A 15,738-nucleotide genomic window follows, 5' to 3' on the forward strand; every position below is an offset into this window, starting at 1 on the left:
GACAACTTCTCATAAACTCAAACCATAGCCTACTTATTAAAGTTGACATGAAACAGAATTTGCGATAGACTTTTCTTCCCTGACATATGTCCGAGTGAATGCCATCTCGAACAATAAAAAATGTAGGGCTGCTCTCGATTTTGTCCATTGGGAATTGATTGGATGGTTGTTGTTTGCTATAGCTGTGATGTCATGTGAGTGACAGGTTGCTCCGCCCTTGAGTCAGTGAACACATCATCAGAGAAGAGATGTCGCTGTAATAGGAAGGGGAAGTTATTTTGATTTGAAGGATTACCAGGTCACACGAATTTATAAAAAAAAGAATGATGAGCATGTCATCATGATTGTCAGCAAATCATTTATAATAAATATTGAATAAAAAAAAAATGAATGTATTTAAAATCAATGGATTCAAAGCATTTGAGTAGAGGAAATTCACTATGAATTAATTGTACAAACTGACTGGTGGGCAAATCAATACAAAAATATGCCAGTTAATTCTGTGGGCAGAAAAAGTGCAACATTGGTTGTACCAAACATTTTTGACGTAGGCAGTCGTAGGCACATTTTTGGCAAAATTAAATATGTAATAGCCCAATTTACATGAACTAGATTGCAGGTTAAGTAGATTAGTGTGAATTCAGCACAAAGGCATCTGCAGTCATAATCAGTTCTCATGGCTCAAAGGAAAAACCCCTGCAGTTTACACATCTGATAAGTGGAACAGAGCGCCCCATAAGTCTATTAATCTTTCGGCAGATGAGGATATGGATATCAGAGATCAACCTCACAAAAATAATTCTGTTTATTTTATCTGAAAGATCATTTCAGTTACTAAAAGTTGAAATGACTTAGCTTCAGCCTGGTTGTGGGAACTTGAGTTTTTCACAAGACAAATGTGAAAATATGCGAATATTTAGATAACAGCGCGGGGTCTGATGCTCGTGACACGGTGCACCCATGGGGAGTGTGGGAAGAAGGACACAGTCAGATCTTGGTCGCTTCCCTTCAGCTCAAGCAAACCTCGCCTCAGACGTCATGGTAACGTTTCTATAGCAAACCACATCTCAGGTGCCTGAGGCTGTCTCGAGAGCTAGAATTTCCTGTGGTTAATTCTACACGTGAGAATTCATAAAAGTGGTCAGAACATTTACTGCGTCGCTGATGAGATAAAATTTGATTTATCAGTCCTCAACCACTTTTTGATTCTCTGTATACAGAGGCAATGAAGTGTCAACTTGATTTGTTGTAAAATACCTTTAAGTGATTCCCATGATGCCTGATGCCTTTGTCTCCCGCCTCTGCAGGGTCTTTACACCATTGTGTGAAAATCTATTGATTCAGCCCATTGATTCAGAATGATATATGAATTCACAGACTTAAGATCTCATTAAAATCGCTACATGAGCCGCTTCGGCTTGTTTATTATACCTGTGTAGTGTCAGTGTGTAGTCAACCATTTACACAACAATTTGCATAAGTGTCTGGTCATGATTAATTGTCCATTATGTATTTTAAGATAATAGCATGTTAAACATCAGTTTACGACTGAAACAAAAAGACTGTTGAGTCTTAATTGTATACACAACCTGTCAAAACATTTTTTTATTTCACAATGTATAAATATATAACAATATATATAAACTATATTGTCAAAAGTTTTGGGACGTCTGCCTTTACATGCACATGAACTTTAATGACATCCCATTCTTAATCCGTAGGGTTTAATATGGAGTTGGCCCACCCTTGTCAGGGTTCTGTCAGGTTTCTGTCAGGTTTCTAGGTATGGTTTGGTGACGCTCTGACATTTCCTGGTTTGTCAAGTGTTTGTGTTAGTCTGGTTTGTTGTGAGCACATGGCTTGTCTTGTAATTCGTTGTTCATGTGCTCTGCTGTCAATTGTCTGACCCCTCCCATCTTGTTACCTGATTATTGATTAATTTGCCCCGCCTGCCTTCCTCGTTATTCTCTTTTGTTTGCTTCCAGTTAGTCTCCCTGTGTTTCCAGTCCTGTGCTGGTTTGTTGTTCTATGTTCCCTTGTGTTTCCTGTTACACCAGATGCCTGTCTTGGTTTCCCCTACGGGGAGCTTTTGTTTCCTTTTTATTATTAATTAAAGATTCTTCATTTCTCGCACTTGAATCATCGCTTCACCATTATTCCACCTGTGACAACCATTTGCAGCTATAACAGTGTCAACTCTTCTGGGAAGGCTTTCCACAAGGTTTAGGAGTGTGTGTATGGGAATTTTTGACCATTCTTCTAGAAGCGCATTTGTGAGGTCAGGCACTGATGTTGGACGAGAGGGCCCGGCTCGCATTCTCTGCTCTAATTCATCCCAAAGGTGTTCTATCGGGTTGAGGTCAGGACTCTGTGCAGGCCTGTCAAGTACCTCCACACCAAACTTGCTCATCCATGTATTTATGGGCCTTGTTTTGTGCACAGGTGTGCAGTCATGTTAGAACAGGAAGGGGCCATCCAAAATGTCTTTGGTATGCTGGAGCATTAAAGGGTTAGTTCACCCAAAAATGAAAATTCTGTCAGTAATTACTCACCCTCATGTTGTTCCAACCATGTAAGTCTTTCGTTCATCTTCGGATCACAAATTAAGATATTTTTGATGAAATCTGAAGGCAGTCTCACGAATGAAAGACTTACATGGTTGGAACAACATGAGGGCGAGTAATTACTGACTTAATTTTCATTTTTGGGTGAACTAACCCTTTAAGAGTTCCTTTCACTGGAACGAAGGGCCAAGCCCAACCCCTGAAAAACAACCCCACACCATAATCCCCCCTCCACCAAACTTTACACTTGGCACAATGCAGTCAGGCAAGTACCGTTCTCCTGGCAACCGCCAAACCCAGACTCATCCATCGGATTGCCAGAGAGAGAAGTGCGATTCGTCACTCCAGAGAACACGTCTGCTCTAGAGTCCAGTGGCGGCGTGCTTTACAACACTGCATCCGACACTTTGCATTGCACTTGGCTTGGATACAGCTGCTCAGCCAAGGAAACCCATTCCACGAAGCTCTCTACGCACTTGAGCTAATCTGAAGGCCACACGAACAGCATGCGCTGACCCTGCTCTGTGATTTTACGTGGCCTACCTCTACGTGGCTGAGCTGCTGTTGTTCCCAATTGCTTCCACTTTGATATAATACCACTAACTGTTGACCGTGGAATATTTAGTAGTGAGGAAATTTCACTACTAAAAGCACCACGCTTGAATTCACTGAGCTCCTGAGAGCCACCCATTCTTTCACAAACGTTTGTAGAAGCAGTCTGCATGCCTATGTGCTTGATTTTATACAACTGTGGCCATGGAAGTGATTGGAACACCTGAATTCAATGATTTGGAGGGGTGTCCCAATATGTCTGGCAATATAGTGTAGGCTACATAATACACATTTTAATTATAATCAAATCAAATATATTTATTTTTATACTTTATAATTATAATATTTACTATAATATATATACATACACACACTGTACATATTTACATAACCTAAAATAAACTATAATTTATTATAAAATTATTATTTATAAAAATAATAATGAGAGTAGTGAGAATCAAATAAAAAGAAAACACCATTCTTAATCAGAATTACACTAAACCTCAAAATTAAAAGGTCCTAAACATAATCTCATTAATGGTTCTAAAATAGGCTCAATTTAGTTATGAAAAATGCAATGTCTTATTTTTTTTCTTTTGATTTTGGGTTGAAATGTGAGCTGGAAATGTTGCCATGAGATTTACCCAATTACACCAATGCTAATGAATGCCATCCAATTAGCGTCAACGATGGTAATGGAGATTGGAGACTCATGAAGGACTGTGTGGCGCAGTGGCCTGTTTAATCTCATGGAAGCTTTCATTGTAATCACATAAAGCTGATCTAACTGTGTTTAAATGCTTATTTGTTTTCTGAGGCAAAGGGAGGACGCATCTCTGTTGACTGCAATGATCTGTGAGGTTATCTACGAGCCCCGGCCAGAGCACCAGCGGATGACTAGCAGGAAACAGCAGGAAACAGCTGCTCATCTCTTGGGAGATAGTCGATGCCACACATCTGTGGAGACCCATCATCATGGATTACAAGCACACACTGACATCACAAGACTCTGTAATGAACATGGCTCATACATTTCCCTCCCTTTTCATCTCACTTTTATTTTTCTCAGTCCCCCGAACACTCATTCCTACATTTCTCACTCTGGGAAAAGTGGTCAATACCGGTCCTGTCATTACTGGTGCTCCTCTGTGAAGTTTTATGTGGTGTGAAATAAAGCTATTTGCTGGGCTCAACAGCCTTGCTTGATAACCTTAGACCATAAAAGGATAGTTCACCAAAAAATAAACATTCTTCCATCATTTACTCAATTTCCAAGCCAGCATTCAGGTTTTTTTTTTTTTTTTTTTTCATACAGTGAAAATGGGATCCAATGGGGAGAATTATTCCTTCAAATATTTTTGCTTCTTTTGGCATCTGTTAAATTGCTCTACTTGGAAAAGAAACACTCATTTCCGTTCAACGCATTTACTGAAATGCTGTAGCCTACACAAGGCTAGTGCTTTGATTGAGACATTATGCTTTTAAAACAAGGACAACAGCAAGACACTATGAAACACAGGTAGATTGTAAAACACAATTTAATAACCAGTATTGTTGGTACGTATTTCCTTTTGATTACAGGCTATATATATATAAAATGTGGTCATACAGCTAAAAGATATGGACCCACTTCCATAAGACACCATTTTTAATTTCTTAGGGTCTCGAAAAATCAATATTTCATAAAGCAGATTTAAAAAAAGGATTTTGTTGATGGATTTCAGCCTTACTTGATTTGTCCAATAAATTTAATAATATAAGACTCTAGACATGGAATGCATGACCAATGTTTTTACTTAATGTGATCACTTGGTCCCAATGGGAAATAATAAAAAAACAGTGCAGACAGGGTTGCCAGGTTTGGGTAACAAAACAATTGCTATTCAAAACCCGCCCAATCACGGCCGAAACTATCCCAACCGCATACTAGGTGTCACGTATAGCTGTAATGTGTGCACGACGATCGGAGATAACAAAAAACAGACGTTACAGTTTTTTTCAACTGCACACATTTTCAAAACTTTGCCTCTTTTTTTTCAAAACTTAAAACACAAATCCAAGAAATACACACAAAATGCCTCACATTTCTTGCAAAATTAAGCACTACATTCAAAATATCACAAACACTCAAAAGCAAACATTTATCTTACGTCGCAAACGTCTTTGCCATAATATAATATTTTTGGATATATGCATACAGTTATTCAAAACCTAAAGCTTATCTTTCATGAGCTCCTCTGTACATTTCTGTTCAACATTGAAAGTAATTGGCAGAGAGATGTTGAAAAATTCACGGTAAACACGAAAGCAAGATTGAAACCAAACTATTAATTTTTTTACAGTAAGCATTTGTGGTTGTGAATACAGTATTACACAGTCTGAAAAAAACTATAACTTGACCTTTGGCCTATTCTAAAGCCATGATTGGTTGGTGCTAAGTAAAGTAATCAAGGAAATCAAGATACTTCCTGTTAGATTTTTGTGTGTTACATAGAGAATTGTGTGTTGTGGTTTGCAAAAAGTGTTTTATGAAATTGAAAACTGAGTCGAAAGCCGGGAATTAGTTTATGGTTTTGCAAATTTGGTGTGTGGTTCTGGTGTTTGAGTGTCAGGTTTCAGAAATTGTGTGACAAGGAATTTATGTGTAAGCAGCTGAAAAAAACCTGTAATTCAATAATCAAAACTCAAGCAATGCGCAGGAGTTATATTCTCACAAGGAGAATATAACAACCACATAACCATAAACGATTCCGGATAAAGGAACAGAATGAAAGTCAGGGCTTAAATACATCGAGAGGGTAATCAAACTGAAGAGAAACAGGTGTGAGGGACTACTTAACAATCAAGGAAACTAACTAGAAACTCAGGCAGGTAAAACAGGAAAGGAACACAGTGAAAATTAAACCAAAACAGACACGTGCCCCAGTAGAAAACGTGTTAAAGGGGGTAAAATCACTTCAACCCGCAGACTTATAAAACAACCCGTGGCAACAGTGTAAACGTAGCCCAATTCCACGGGAAAACCACGGACTTGGCAACACTGACTGCAGAAATGATTATTTTTTTGGTCTGAGAGGCAACCACACAATGATCTTATTTTTTTAAGTTCATGTCATAGCCACAATATCCTCCACACAAGAAAGTGTGCTTTCCGTTATGAAGAAAACTCTCAGAACAGGCAATTATTAACTAGCTCATGCATTTGGATGGTTTTTATTTGCCCCTCTGCTTTTGATTAGTAGAACTGAGGCTGGACTAATTAGGCATAACATTCATGTCCCGTCTATGGTGGATGCCAGGGGTTGGGCATACGGGAAAACACGTAATCTCATCGCACTGGTCATCCTCGCTTCCGAAGGGCTCGGCCAAGCATGTAACCGATGGCGTGGACTTCCCAGCCCAAAAATAATTTATATATTACTTTCTGGGATGGGCCATATGACAGAAACCTCAGGAGAGAACAGCTCAGCCTCAATGTTCATGAGAACCTCTGCTGAGATACGATTGGCGGAGGACCATGAACTACGTGACAGAATGATTCTAAAAGATGATTACTCAGAATTATGTTCTTATACAGTTTTCACTGAGAGGCCTGGCTTCCACTTAAAAACCAGGGATTCTATCAACGGTTTCATGTTAAATAATTTACAGCCAAGCTTAAGTAGGCTAATCATTTACTCCAAAGGAACTACTAGCAAAGGTAATGAAAACAATAAACCTATAGCACCGTTGTTAATTCAAGATGGAAGCACTTTAAGTCTGCTTGGACTGATTAACGTGATTTGTTTTTACAATCTGAAGCAGCAGGAGTGGAGCTGAAATAACATCTTCTTCGTGTGCAGTGCATTCCAACGAAGATCAGTGCTTACTGTGCACAACATTGATGGACCACTATTTTTCTGTGGCCTAGGATTTGGACGTTTTTTTCTCATTAAAATAAAACCCATGAACCAAATAAACAAGCTCCAAGATGAATCACAACATTATAAACTTCTATATGACACTAAAGAACATTATAAAATTGGATAAAAAAGTACAAGATTGGGTATTGAAATCCTTTATGAGGGAATGAACTCCATTTGTATGAAGTATTGTAATAACAAAATTCTGTCACGAAATTCTAGATGGCGCAGGCTGATTGGTTCCTGCTGTATCAGCAGTCAATGAGCTTGCATGCTCAACCTTCAAATACTTGGTTAGCATTTACAGTTGCAGTGCAGCGTGCTTTCAGAAACCCTCCACCTTCCCCAGCTCCACCTGTATAGATCTGCTACGGGTAAATGTACTCCATTTTGGGCAGCAGCAACAGCAGCAGCAGCAGCATCTAACTTGTTCACACCAGTGTGTATGTATTGGCATAGCAAGTCCTGCACTTGTCCTGCATAAATAAATATTTTCCTGTATCTTGATCAAATAAATGCAGGCTTGGTGAGCATAAGAGACTTTTTTCAAAAACAATAAAAATAGTCTCTTACCAAGGCTGTATTTATTTGATCAAAATACATTTTAAATAACTGTTTGAAATCTTTTGTAACATCATAAATGTTTTTTTAGTTGTTGATAAATTTAATGCACCTTTGTTGAAGAAAAGTATTAATCTCTTTCAAAAAATGTTTATACAATCTCACCTCAAATCTTTTAAATGGAAGTCCCAATACTTTATATTCCCAAAGAGTAGAGAGGGGGATTTTGTGCATTGTTATATTGGAATATTACATCGTTTTAGTTCTTTCTGGCATGTTTAACTATAATCGTTCTCATATGAAAAAGAGACAGGTCCTTTTAGCTCACTAAATTCCTGTTACTTCACAGATGCAAGAATATTAAACCAACTTACACTGAATTTCCTCTGGGCACGTCAACAACTGCCTGTGTAGTGTCAAGTGTCTAAACAATACGTCAAGACTCCAACTGTTGCTGTGAACAACATATGTAGGATGACCCTTCTTCTATCACTATGGGCGTCATGTGTCTGATAATAATACACAACCCATTGTTATTTTTAACAGTCTGTGACCTTTGTGCAGTAAGATAGAATTGGACCATGGGCTAAAACTCTGAAAGGCCTGATGGCACACTGGCTTCTGTACACTGTTGGCTTGAAGTCTGAAGCGTCTACCAGCTACTGAATGAAATGTAACCTCATGGATAAACGGGGAATGTCTCTCTTCACACATCCTGAAACAGAAAAAAAACATTCAGTTTGCTGAGCGGTCCTCAACAAGCTAACAAGCTTTGTCATCATTTACTTACTCTCATGTTGTTCCAAACCCATAAGACTTTTGTTCATCTTGGAAACACAAACAAAGATATTTTTTTCTGTCTCTCCATTGAAAGTCTGTTCAAACTCTTGACACTTCAGAATGTTCATAAAGAGATCGTGAAATAAATGCATATGAATCGAGTAGTTTAATCCAAGTCTTGAAGAGAGACGATCACTTTATATGATTGTTTTTTATATGAAAAAGTAAAACCTACAACCACTTAGCGATGCAAGACTATGACAACATCAAAATGCAAACCTACTTAGTATGACAAATGTGTCCTAACAAATGTTCATGCCTAACAAATGGAGACAGTGATTGACATTTACTATTAGCCTCATCTGCTTTTTTTGTTTAAAGTTAATCGTAAATGTCAGTCACTGTCTCTTATATTGGTTAGCTTTGAAAGTCACGACACATTTCCCATGCGGAATATGTTCACATTTGACTTAGACATCAGGAACAGTCTCTCAGGCCTTGTAAATACCTCCCTTTCATTGGTCTCCAGGGATGGCGACAGCCGAGCAGAAACAGCCAGTTGCGTGCACATGGAGGAAGTGTTGCAGGGCGCATGCTTTTGTTTGTTTTGTTCTGTTCTTTGAAAACTGCTTTCTTCCTTTCCCCGAGGGGTCTCAGAAAGTGGATGTAACTCTTCACCCAGTATACTCCGATCATGGACCAGACAATGTTTGTTTGTTGGGAAGAAAGACCTACCACCTGAAGCCGGCTTATGCCAGATAGACATAAAGGTTAGACATCACTCCATTAAAGGATTCACTTCAGAAATAAAATGTCCTGATAATTTACTCACCCCCACGTCATCCACGAGGTTCACGTCTTTCTCTCTTCAGTCGAAAAGAAATGAAGGTATTGGGAGGGAAACATTCCAGGATTTTTCTCCATAGTTATATTACTTCCACGGGTTGAAGGTTCAAATTGCAGTTTCAATGCAGCTTCTAAGGGCTCTACACGACCCCAGCCGAGGAATACGGGTCTTATCTAGTCAAACGATCGGCCATTTTCTAAAAATAACTTTTTAACCACAGATGCTCCACTAGCTGTGATGCGCCACACATTACGTAATCACGTTGAAAGTTCTATATAAATCTATATATTTTAAAATATATAAAAAATAGAAAACTGTTATTTTAAATGGTAATAATACTTCACAATAATAAACTATTTTACTGTATTTTTGGTTAAATAAAATGCAGCCTCGGTGAGTAGTCTTGGTAGACTTGGTGAGACAGAAATCTTACCGACCCTAAACTTTTTAATCATAGTGCATATGTAAATAAAAAAAAGGAAAAAAAAGTGAATAAATTATTATAAATTGTCAGGTTTTTCCAGTTTTTATTATTTTCTCAAAGCAAAAGGATTTGAATTAAAATTGTATGAACCTGATTCTGAATATATGAACCATTTTTAAGTAAATATTCCTAACTACTAAATAGATTTAGTGATTCAGAAAGATATATTGAACTCAAAATCAATTACTTGGGTTATAAACAGAGCATCCAAACTTTTTGGGACCAAATATATCACTTTAATAATCACTTGTATGTCATCCAGTTAACAAGAAGTGGATCAGGTTACAGCTTGTGCTGCAACAAAACACACACAGCCAAGCATAAACTAGGCTATACGTAAATGGCCAATCGGAGTCAATTGCCCATACTAGAAAGATCTGGAGATTAATGCCTATAGCATCACCTTCAATGCAGCATATCGGGCCTATATTTCATCTGTGATGGATGTGGGCTAACATTCAGCAGAAGATACAATCAAAAGTTGGGCCAAGTTAATTTATCCACTGGCTTATTTATAGGATTTTATCTGCTAGCTGAAGAGTATTGCTCAAGGACGTACGTGCAGTTTTATGTCTGAGATGTGCATGTTTATGCAGGGCCAAAAATGATTGAAATATCAACAGATCTCTCCGATAAATTCATTCAGTGACTGCAGAGCACAATTTTTAAGAGATTTTAACGTTTTCTGAAGAAAATATGAGTTGTTTGCCCATGCAAAACGTACGCTAAGCCATTCTTAATGTTTTTTTTTATCTATTTAGCAACTGATCACATAACAGAAGCTTACCGTCTAATTACTGTTATTGATTAGCACATCTGCATTTCCCTGCATGCATTTATATTTATTGTGAAGTGATTATGGCATTCTGTTACTCATCTGCTGTGCACCCTTCCTCTCTGATCGTATTAGTTCAAAGTATCATTTTTTAATAACGTCAACACGCAAATTGAGTTAGCGAATATCAATTCAATATTGATGACAAGCTTAATGTTTTGTAATGAGCCGTGGGTTAAAGATTAAGGGCTTTGTTGTGGAACACACACCTGGCTGTAATAAAAAAAAAAAAGATCTCTCTTCAGCATGTGTCTAGAGAAGAGTTCATACATGTTTTTACTTGCGTCCACTTAAAAATCATGCATGGTTCCCGTCGTTCTACCTGTCAGTTTTAGAAATGGCGTGTTGCTTAAAAAAATTAGTTCACCCAAAAATGAATACTACTCTCTCATTGTTTATTCACCCTCAATTTGTTTCAAACCTGTATGACGACTTCTTCTTTCTTTGTGTCTTTTTTTTTGAGAATATCTAGGATGTTTTTTTTTTCCATTTAATGAAAGTGAATGGGGACTGGAGCTGCCAAGCTCTAAAAAAAACACCCTAAATGCATGATAAACGTGGTCCATATGTATTCACACTCATGCACTATTGCTTCAAGACTTTTGAAACCACATGATAGCTTTGCATGAGGAAAAGATTGACATTTAAGCCATTATGTTGCTGTTTTGTTCCTCTAAAACCCCAGTCTCCATTCACTTTCATTATATGAAAAAAAAAACATCTTTTGTGTTTCAAAAGAAAGATTTTCTGAACTTGCCAAGTTTAGTTATACAAGGACAAGATTCTTGCGTGATTTAATGGCTAGAAAATAACAGACATTTTTATTTTAGGGTGAACTGTCCCTTTAAATTTTACTTAATCACATAGCTCACTGAAATCAAAGTATTGTACATGAATCCTGTTGCAAGAATGAATATCCTCATTCTGTTGTGACTCGCCATACATGAATTAATTTCACACTTAACATCTCATTAACGTGAAGTACTTTCCTGTACCTCATCAAATAATACACGTTTGGTTCATTTGTACTCTTTGTAAATAAATGGCTTTAGTGGTTACATACTCACTGGACTGGATATATGCATATCACAAAGAATATTCATTGTCTGAACTTTAGTTTGTAAATGCAAATGTAACATTGTCCTATAAACGAGCAAAAGTGGAACTGTGGTGGAACTTCCACCTTTAAAAAAAGTGATCATTTTGTTGAAAGCGTGACAGCAATCAATCACACCTTACGTTAAATCAAATTGGCTGCTTGAGGCAGAAGCGCTGAGAGTTGATTACAAAATGTTAAATGTCAAATTCATTATAAATACTTAGAGGGTATTTTGTCGATAAAATGTCTGTGTCTGTCCTTCAGGCTAATCGGAGGTGTCAGAAATGGCAATTTATTAATTTGGTGTCCTGTTTAATTACTAAATCAATAAAACAGACGGGAATCTAGGCCTATATATAATGCTTATTCAACAAAATATCTCCTTTTTTAAATAGACTGCACAGCTACATATACTACCATTCAAAAGTTTATGATTTTGTAGGCTAAAGGTTTTTTTTTTTGTTATAGGACACATTCAATTGGTCAAAAGTGAGAGAAAAGACATTTATAATGTCATAAAAGATTTCTGTCACAAATAAATGCTGTTCTTTTGAACTTTCTATTCATCAAACTATCCTGAAAAAATAATTAAGTATAGCTCAAAAATATCAGGCAGCGCAACTGTTCTCAACATTGATATTCATAAGACATATTTCTTGAGCAGTAAATCGTCATATTAGAATGATTCTGAAGGATCATGTGACACTGAAATACATGCTGAAAATTCAGCTTTGACATCACATTAATTATTTTTTAACTTTTTTTTAAATATTAAATTAAAAAAGTTACTTTAAATTGTATTATTTCAAAATATTACTGGTTTTATTGTATTTTTATCAAATAAATGCATCTTTGGTGAGTATAGGAGATTTCTTTCAAAATCACTATCTTATCAACTCTTTGAGTTGATCTTAACAAACTTTTGAGTATGTAAATAAGAACAATTATAATTATATGCTATATGATGACAAAGAAGGCGGAGCCTCAGACCACAACTACCTGCATAATCACCGTGGACCAATTAAGGAACAAAAGTATGTATCAGCCAACTTTTCCAGAAAGTTTGATTTGGCAAGCTGTTTCGAACTCCGAAGCAAGATCCCAAACAAACCAAGTTAACTCGCCCCTCCCTCCCGTTTCGTGCATCATGAAAAAAAAAAACGATCATGCACGCGCATTTCTTACCTAGAGCTACCCAAGTTTAGTCGAGCTTCGCTCATTTCAAGAAACCTGCATGAATAAGTTCAAAGTCTTAATAAACTGATAAAATGATAAACTAGCAGTCATTCTGAAACTCAACCTACTTGGTGGCCTCATGTGGGTAGAAATGAATCTGCAGAAGCAACTTTTAAAACTGAGAGAATGCAACCTTTTGGGGTCAGATGTTATGATAAGGCTAATGCAAGAATACAGCTGAATGACACAAATATAAATGAGAATAATTTTCTTGGCTTGTGAAAAGACATCACCAGCACCACCTTGAGGGTCAAGGTTTGGCTGATTAGCTTTGGCATTTAATCCCTGCCACTCCAACTATATCATTAAACAGGCTTGAGGACAATGGAGCAGTCAGATTCAAGAATAAAAAACAAAATCCAAAATGGTTCAAGTAGGTAGGCTACTAAGGTACTAAGTAAGTTTTGCAGTCCATCTTGGTCCATCACAGGTTGAAGAACATAAGGGTCAAAAGTCAATAATAAGGTCAGTAGTAAATACATACTCTTAAAGCCCAGATGTGCTCAAGGCAAAGTTCTTTTTCGTTCTTTGCTCAGGTATGAAAAGACCTAAATACGCGAGCAGAAGTATACTGCTAGCGGACATCCTGATGCCACCTACGCGGCTGAGAGCAACGGTTAGGTGAATATGTCAAAATATGTGCTGCAAACAACAAATTAAACACACCACAAAAATGACAGCGGTGAGAAAACAGCAGTTATGAAAGCATCTGATCATAGCAATGTGGATATGTTTGCACCAGCTCTGCAATTCAGCACTGCAGTCAAGTCACATAACGTTTATTTATTTAGCATTTCATACAATGTATTGCATTAAATCAAGCAGCTTTACAGTATTAAACATGAAGGAACCGTGTCAGTGTTGTGATCATGTTTTTCCTTGCTGAAGTCTGTACTCGAAGGACCAAACAGAAGAAATTAACCGGAGATGATTTCCACGTCAAAGAAGGCGGAGCCACGACTTCCTATTACATAATCACCATGGACCAATTGTGGAATGAAGGTGTTTGCCAGCCTGAGCAAACTTTGAGATATGTCTAACTGCAGAACCCTAGAGCTGTAGTGTACGTGACAGCAGTTTCAGAACAGCAGCGCCAGGCCAGCAGCCTCAGACCGGAAGTTAGGGTGGAGCTGCCGATCGTCTAACCTCGTCTATAAACTATAATCACTGGCTTACGGCAACGGCTACGACAACGTAAGCCTGTTGTCAAGTTCCGGCGGAAGGGTGACCTCTGACCCGCCGTATGATGTAGCTCCTCAACTTATTTATTGAAATCTTTGAAAAGGATTGTCCTGAGACTGCTGTGACGTATGCAAAGTTTGATTTGGCAAGTTGTTTGAACACCTGAAACAAACTCCAACTTTGTTTTGGCCTGAGTTTGTCTGAAATTACATCAGACAAGTATATCGGGCCTTTGCGATTTCAGGCACAGGAAATATTTGTGTCTACAGATCTGTATTTCAGCAAAAATCCCCAGATGTAAACATGCAAATACTTTAGGCATAAAATCTTACCAATACTATATCCCCACCAGGCATCTCAAGTCAGAATTCAAAACCAAAAAAGCATCTATTAGCAATCGAAACTTACCATCTGTTTTATAATTTACTGTGCAGACCACAGTAGAACCATTACAGAGCCACTACTCTATATTTTCAGGAAATTCGGTAAACCCTTTCATATTTATCGATCTCAAAAACATGCTTTTTGTACACATTTTCTCTCATGAGGTCAGAGGGCTAAATAAGAGATGCATCACATCCTCCGGACTCTTTAAAAGGTACATGTGTTCTAGACCAGAGTAAATGAATAAAACATAAACCCTCCATGTCATAACCAACACCCAGCTTTACCTCACAAAACCTCCATGAACTCCATAAAAGCTTCCCATTGATTTTTAAAATCAAAATTACGCCAAGACCATGTGACTATCTGGAAATCTAATAATAAGTTGCTTAGTGTGGATTTCATCTTAGTTCCGAAGAATTTGTCTTAAGATCGATAGGAGAATAAGAGCTTCAAGTCAAAATCAATAAAATGATATGATTGGTCCCTAGTGCATTTCGTTAGTAACTGCACTGCCAGCTAACGTCTGCGGTCCTTTCTTACCAGACACTGCAAGACCATTCCACTAATGGCTATCATGATGTCATAATGAGTATAGTTCAACCTTTAAGATTTTACCATAATGGGACTGCAAGAAACGGGGCACAACCAAAACCAATGATTTCAAGAATGCACACTACTGATAAAAAGTTTAGGGTCAGAAATGTTTCTTGAGCACAAAAAGCATATTAGAATGATTTGTGAAGTAATGATGCTGAAAATTCAGCTTTGACAACACAAGAATACATTTAAAAATAGAAAACTGTAATTTTATATAAATACTATTTAAATAAAATAATTATCTTAAATTGTAATAATATTTCACCATATTGCTGTTCTTGGTGAGTGTAGAGACTTCTTTCAAACTTACTGACCCCAGACTTTTGAATGGTATTGTATACACAAATAGTAGTGGTTCATTATAGGTTTACACAATTTTGAAGGGTTTCTTTAAATAGTCATATTTAACACCAAGATTTTCCATTTAAACTCTGCAGAGTTCATCGATTTTAGTTAATTTAGCTGTGGATAAACATATGAGCTCTGATCCAAAATCTGAGTGACTTAGTCAGGAGTTTTGCCTTAAATGATCCATATGCGATGTTAGATATCCACATGGTCTCTAATGCTCATGTGAATTTGTCCTAGATCATTGCCCAAACCCCCCTAGAGGGACAGAGGTCCACTCACCACAGCTTTACCAAAAAATCCTGTGAGAAACACTGTCTGGTATTGCTATGCCAATGCAGCTTATAGCTTTTTTTTTTTTTTC

Source organism: Phoxinus phoxinus (genome assembly GCF_949152265.1).
Source record: "Phoxinus phoxinus genome assembly, chromosome: 13".
Classification (NCBI taxonomy): domain Eukaryota; kingdom Metazoa; phylum Chordata; class Actinopteri; order Cypriniformes; family Leuciscidae; genus Phoxinus; species Phoxinus phoxinus.